General features: G+C 38.3%; 1 non-coding gene across 1 annotated transcript; it reads right to left on the bottom strand.

The window, feature by feature from the left end:
• Nucleotides 1–387: 387 nt before the first annotated feature.
• LOC128295054 (small nucleolar RNA R71) lies at nucleotides 388–494 on the bottom strand. The gene has a single exon (XR_008285361.1). It is a non-coding gene; the product is annotated as a small nucleolar RNA R71 (small nucleolar RNA).
• Nucleotides 495–7,573: the final 7,079 nt, after the last annotated feature.

The raw sequence follows: 7,573 nt of genomic DNA on the forward strand, positions 1-7,573 counted from the left end.
GCTAATCAAAATCCTGCTCCACACATTATGTATGATTATGGTAAACCTTCTTTAATAGGAACTGAATCAAGCATAGTTAGACCTGCTGTAGCTGTAAATACTTTTGAATTAAAACCTAACACTATTCAAATGATACAGCAATTTGTTTAGTTTGATGGTTTGCAGGATGAGGATCCCAACGCTCATTTAGCCAACTTCTTAGAACTATGCGATACATTTAAAATCAATGGCATTTCTGATGATGTCATACATCTTTGGTTGTTTCCCTTTTCATTAAGGAACAAAGCGAAACAGTGGTTGAACTCGTTACCACAAGGGTCAATTACTACTTGGGAACAAATGACAGAAAAATTTTTACTAAAATATTTTCAGCCGGCTAAAACGGCTAAATTACGTAATGATATCTTTTCTTTTGTGCAGATGGATTTAGAAACACTCTACGATGCATGGGAGAGATACAAGGACTTACTGAGAAGGTGCCCTCACCATGGGTTACCGCTTTGGCTCCAAGTTCAAACATTCCATAATGGTCTGAATCTTTCGACTCAGCAAATGGTTGGCACAGCTGCTGGTGGAACCATCAACAATAAAACACCTGAAGATGCTTATGAGTTCATAGAAGAGTTGTCACTAAATAACTATCAGTGGCAAATCATGAGGACAAAGCCAACAAAAATAGCCAGCGTTTATAACGTCGATTCGGTCACCATGCTCTCTAATCAGGTAGAACTCTTAAATAAGAAAATTGATGGTTTTTTTAGTTCTTCACAGGTTCACCCAGTGATGTAGTGCGAAGCAAGTGGAGGTGGAACAAGCCATTTGGAATATCAACCTTATGGCCACAACATGGATAACAAGTAATTAAATTATATGGGTAATAATCTTCAACCTCAAAATAATCCATATAGTAACACTTACAATGCAGATTGGAGGAACCATCCTAATTTCTCATGGGGCGGTTAAGGAAATCAAAGACCACACTACCAACAGGAAAAGAAGCCGAACCTTGAAGAGATGCTCTCAAAGTTTATATCGGTATCAGAAACCGATTTTCAGAACACTGAGACAGCACTTAAAAATCAACAAGCATCGATCCAAGGGCTCAAAACTCAGATAGGCCAGCTTTCTAAACTGATTTCAGAAATACCACTAGGAAGTTTACCTAGCAACACCAAATCAAAAGAGCATGTGAAAGCAGTTACACTAAGGAGTGGGAAAGTATTAGCAGAAACTGAAAAGAAGCTAACACAAGAAGCCGTGGTAAGCGAAAGGAGGGAAGAGAAACCCGAAAATGGTGACAAACTAGTGCTGAAGGAATATAAACCTCCAGTTCCATACCCAACAAAATTGAAAAAAGACCGCATTGATGCACAATTCGGTAAGTTTCTAGAACTTTTTAAGCAATTACATATCAACTTACCTTTTGTTGAAGCTATCTCGTAGATGTCTACATACGCAAAATTCTTGAAGGAGCTTCTAACAAATAAAAGGAAATTCGAGGACTTATCTACAGTAGAACTCAACGAGGAGTGCTCAGCCATACTCCAAAACAAGATACTAACCAAACTGAAAGATCTAGGGAGTTTTACTGTCCCTTGCTTAATTGGTAGTCTGAATGTTGAGAACGTACTAGCTGATTTAGGCGCTAGTATTAATTTGATGCCATATAAAATGTTCAAACAACTTGGTCTTGGGGAACCTAAACCTACTAGGATGAGTATTGAATTGGCCGATAGATTTGTTAAATATCCTAGGGGCATTATAGAAGACATACTTGTAAAAGTAGATAAATTCATATTTCCTGTTGACTTTGTTGTGCTTGACATGGATGAAGATGTGGAAGTGCCCTTAATTTTAGGGCACCCACTTTTAGCCACTAATAGGGCTGTAATCGATGTGGGTGATGGTAAATTGGTACCTAGAGTAGGTGACGAGGAGATTACTTTTAAAATTTATGATGCTATGAAGTTTTCTAGGGAACAGGATGACTCATGTTATTTTATTGACTTTATTGATCATACTACTCAAGAATCTTTTTAAGAACTTTTACAGAAGGACACGATGGAACTGTATCTAGCTCAAGAAAAGGAGACACATGATGAACCTAATGAGCATTCTTCAAAACGAGTAGCATATGAGGGAATTAAGATGAACGATGAACTTAAGCAAAAACCCTCTATTGAAGAGCCCCCTAAACTAGAACTTAAACAATTACCAAACCACTTGGAATACACATTCCATGGAAATAATTCTACATTACCGGTTATCATTGCTTCTAACTTGCAACCCAAGGAGAAAAAGGAATTAATCCAAGTATTGAAACAACATAAAAAGGCCATAGCTTGGAAAATTTCTGACACTAAAGGAATCAGCCCTTCTTTTTGTACCCATAAAATTTTGATAGAAGATGAATACAAACCGTGTGTGTAAGCTCAAAGATGAATGAACCCCAACATGAAGGAAGTTGTAAAAGCCGAGGTAATTAAACTTCTAGATTCTAGAATTATTTGTCCTATTTCTGACAGTTCTTGGTTAAGTCTGATAAACCGTAAATTATACATATTTTGACCCCATGTTTAATGCATTTAATGGATGATTTCTCATTAGAATGGGTGAATTCGATGCTCCTAATGCTTTAATTTCATGTTTTATACTTAGGAGAGCATAGGAGAGCGAAAGAAACGAGAAACGGGCCAAAAATAGAGAAAATAGGCCAAAGTACGAAATCAACACGGCCTGAACCTCTTCACACGGGCAGACCATATGGCCGTGTCAATCTAGCAGAATTAAAGCATGATTCACACGGGTATAACACACGCCCGTGCTATTTTAACAGGCTTAAACACGGCCTGAAGTAATCACACACAGGTGTGTCCCTGCCGAGCCCAAGTTGAGTCCAATTTGGAAAAGGCGGGCTTATAGGCATTCCAAAGCCTATTAATACACCCTAGAAGAGGAGAAAAGGGAAGAGGAGAAGAGGGGGTAAGGAATTACTCCAAGGAAGCCGATTGATCTATTTTGAAAGCTAGGATTCATCATCAAGACTGAAGATCTCTCCTCAATTTCCCTTCAAGAGTTTTGGGTTTTCTTTATATTTTGTATTTTTTATTCTACTGAGGTGTTTTCTTATTTATTTATGAACTAAAACCCCTAAATACCTAAAGGGAATGAAACTGAAGACGAATCTTGTTATTATTTTCTGAATCGTATGATAAATATTTAACTTGTTCTTAATTATGTATTCTTAGTTCTTGTTTTGATATCCCAGGATACTAATTCAAGACATGCTCTTATTCAGAGGAGGAATAGACCCTGTCTAAGACTACTTTTGTCATAATTAAGTGGAGTTGATTGCGCGCCTAGAAATAGGGTAACAAGATTTTACCGGATTAGGGTGAAACCTAATAAGGGCATCCATAGATGAAGTTAATGCAACCCTAAAGTGTTAATTAGAGAAAAGTCTCAGTTATTCAATCTAGGGATTAGATGTTATTAGTCTTGAATAGGGATAATAACATAACTTAGGGATCTCTACGGAACAAGTTGAATGAATAAATCGTCCGATTCGGAGCCAGAATAACAAGTAAAATCTAGGTGGATTTTTCCTTAGGTATTGTCTTCATTCAATCGATTTTCCCAAAAGTAATTCCCCAATTCTTTTCTCTGTGAGTTCTTAGTTTAGATAATTAGTTAATTAAAACAAAATCTCTTTAGTCTTAGGCTAGATAACAAAAAGACAGTCATTACTAGTACTTTTAGTTCCTTTGGGTTCAACAATCCGGTCTTGCTAAAACTATACTACTGTTCAATAGGTACACTTGCCTACATCTCGATAATAGTTAGTCCAAGAATGAGTAATTATAAATATTTAAAACCTATCATGAAACCTCGCGATCAAGTTTTTGGCGTCATTGCTGGGGAATTGAAATATTTGGAACACTCAATTTTTATTACTGTAGCCATTTATCTTTCTTGCAATTTAATTTAATTTAATTATTATTTATTAACTTCCTTTTTCCTTCTCTTGGCAGGTTTTCATAGTTTATGACTAGAAGAAACCCGTTGGGACCATTATTGTTTGACGAAGAAATTAATCACACAGTTCGTAGAAACCAAAGAGAAATATGGAAAAGCTTAAGATACACGGAGAACGAGCAAGAAGACGATACTCAACCCCCATCCGAAGAGATGGCTGAAAACCAAGGCAATCAGCTACCTCCTGCAATTGCGGCTAATCAAAATCCTGCTCCACGTGCTATGTATGACTATGCTAAACCTTCTTTAACAGGAACTGAGTCAAGTATAGTTAGACCTGCTATTGCTGCGAATAATTTTGAACTGAAACCTAACATAATTCAGATGATACAACAGTTTATTCAGTTTGATGGTTTGCAGGATAAGGTCCCAACACTCACTTGGTGAATTTTCGAGAGTTTTGCGACACTTTCAAAATTAATGGCGTTTCTGATGATGCCATTCGCCTTTTGTTATTCCCCTTTTCACTGAGAAACAAAGCTAAATAGTGGTTGAACTCGTTACCACGAGGGTCCATCATTATTTGGGAACAAATGACAGAAAATTTTCTACTAAAATATTTTTTGCTGGCTAAAACGGCTAAGTTATGCAATGATATCTCTTCTTTTGTGTAGATGGACTTAGAAACAATTTACGATGCATGGTAGAGATACAAGGATCTATTGCGAAGGTGCCCTCACCATGGGTTACCTCTATGGCTGCAAGTTCAAATGTTTTACAATGGTGTGAATCCCTCAACAAGACAGATGATTGACGCAGTTGCTGGAGGAACCATCAACAAGAAAACACCTGAAGGGGCTTATGAATTCATTGAAGAAATGTCACTGAATAATTAATAGTGGTAAGTCATGAGGACTAAGCCAACAAAAACAACCGGCGTTTATAACGTCAACTTAGTTACTATGCTGTCAAATCAGGTAGAACTTCTCAATAAAAAGATTGATGGTTTACTTGGTTCTACGTAGGTACATCTAGTAATGAGGTGTGACTCAAGTGGAGGAGGTGTGCATACAGAATATCAATCCTTCAATCCTACAACCGAAGAGGAAAAAGTCAACTATATGGGTAACAATAACTTTCGATCTCAAAATAACCCATACAGTAATACTTATAATGCAGGTTGGAGGAACCACCCAAATTTCTATTAGAGTGGTCAAGGGAATCAAAAGCCACAAAATTCTCAGGGTTTTCAAGAGCCACCTTATCAAGAAGAGAAGGAACCTAACTTTGAAGAGATGCTCTCTAAATTCATCTCGGTATCAGAAACCCGTTTCCAAAATACTGAGACAGCACTTAAGAATCAACAAGCATCGATTCAAGGGCTCGAAACTCAGATACGCTAGCTATCCAAACTAATCTCCGAACGACCACAAGGTAGCTTACCAAGTAATACTGAACCTAATCCAAGGGAACACCTCAACACAATTAGTACTCAAGATAAGGAAGGATTCATTGCGCCTGAGCCAGAATTGATGCAAGAAACTGTGGTGAGCAAACGTAAATGTGAGGTAAGTCATAACAAAACAGTGAATGAAGAATATTGACCTCGTGACCCATACCCTAACGTGACAAGGAAAGACCGCTCAGACGAACAATTTGGTAAATTTTTTAAACTTTTGAAAAAATCACATATTAACTTACCGTTTATTGAAGCTTTGTCGCAGATGCCAAATGCAATGAAATTTTTAAAAAAGCTTTTAGTAAATAAGTGAAAATTGGACGAAACGTCGCATGTGGAGCTAAACGCAGTATGCTCAGCTATTCTACAGAATTAGCTACAACACAAATTGAAAGATCCAGGGAGTTTTACAATTCCTTGCTTAATTGGTAGTTTAGATATAAGTCATGCATTAGCTGATTTAGGGGCTAGTATTAATGTCATGCCTTACAAAATGTTTAAGCAACTAGGTCATGGGAAACCTAAACAAACTAGGATGAGATTCAATTGGTAGATAAAACTATAAGATTTCCTAGGGGTATTATTGAAGATGTACTAGTGAAAGTAGATAAGTTCATATTTCCCGTTGATTTCGTTGTTCTAGACATAGAGGAGGATAATAACACCCTTTTGATTTTAGGGAGGCCCTTTTTAGCAGACAATTATTGATGTTGGCACAGGTGAGCTTACACTTCGTGTGGGAGACGAAACGATCACCTTTCAAGCTCGTAATTCTGGCATCACATCGAACATTGAAGGTAATAGTCCATACCAATCTACTAAAACTGACAATATGACTTTGCAGAAATTGAGCTTCAAAGAAGTTCACGAGCCATGTTCCAGAAATGATAGAGGACACATTCATGAAGAAAGAAGGCTACGGATAGAGGAGCTAGACGAATGGCGAGCACATAAACTGAGAACACATGATAAACCAAAACTACGCCAAAATGAGCCCTATACCTCTCCAAATCAACTTAAGGTTGGTGATAAAGTCTTACTAGATGCCACAAATCCCTACATTGTCACTACCACACCGAATGAGGAAATCCTTCTTACAGTACTCAGTATTTTTCCATTCGGTACGGTGGAGGTGAGTCATCCCAAGTTCGGCACTTTTAAGGTAAACAACACCCGATTAAAACCTTATTTTGATGAGATTGATAGCAGGAATGAGGAGTATAAACTCCTCAAACCGCCATGACCATTCACTGAAGAGGTAAGTCAAGCTTAGACTATAAATAAGCGCTTCTTGGGAGGCAACCCGAGCACTAACATTATTAATTTTTTTAAATTTTGGTACTTAACTCCTAACCTACTAATAGAGATCTTGAAAACAGGGCAAAAGACTTCCCCAACACGGGCTATGGTAAAACGCCATGGCCGTGCGACATGGCCATGGTCGAGCCTGCCAAAACAACACGGGCGTGCGACATGCCCGTGTGGAAGAGTCGTGGTTGAAACTGAGAAACTAGCACGGGCGTGCGACACGCCCGTGTCTAACACCCGTGGTCAAACCAATTAACTTAACACGGGCGTGGAGCTTGAACACACGGGCATGGGAGAAGCGAACGAAGCTAGACACGATCATGCAACACGGCCATGTGAACCCACACGCCAGAGGAACACAGGCGTGTACAAAATGTCAGACGCGCCCAAATTTGAAATTCGCGAATCACACGGGCTAAAATTGGGGGACACGGGTGTGTGCCATGGCTGTGTGCCCCAAAATCTATAAATACCCTGCACTATTCACTTTTTCCCCATTCAAAAACCCTAACCTTAGCCGCTGCAACTCTATACGGCCCCCTGCCATGCCCGTGCGCCACCTTCAACTTCATTTTTGGCGCCCAATCTCTCTCCTTTTGCGTTTGTTTACTCTCTTCACTTCTATTTTACTTATTACTAAAGCTTATTATTGCAATAATCTCCATTCTTTTGAACTATCTTCCATTTCTGTTCATTACTTTATCATTTAGTTTGCATTTTTAGTTAGTTATTATACATTGCATGTTAAATCCAGTGATTAGGAAACTTCATACCTATGATTTTACCATGCTCATTCTCATGATATTCCCATGCCAATATCTCTCATGTAAT

Source organism: Gossypium arboreum, chromosome 6 (assembly GCF_025698485.1).
Source record: "Gossypium arboreum isolate Shixiya-1 chromosome 6, ASM2569848v2, whole genome shotgun sequence".
NCBI lineage: Eukaryota > Viridiplantae > Streptophyta > Magnoliopsida > Malvales > Malvaceae > Gossypium > Gossypium arboreum.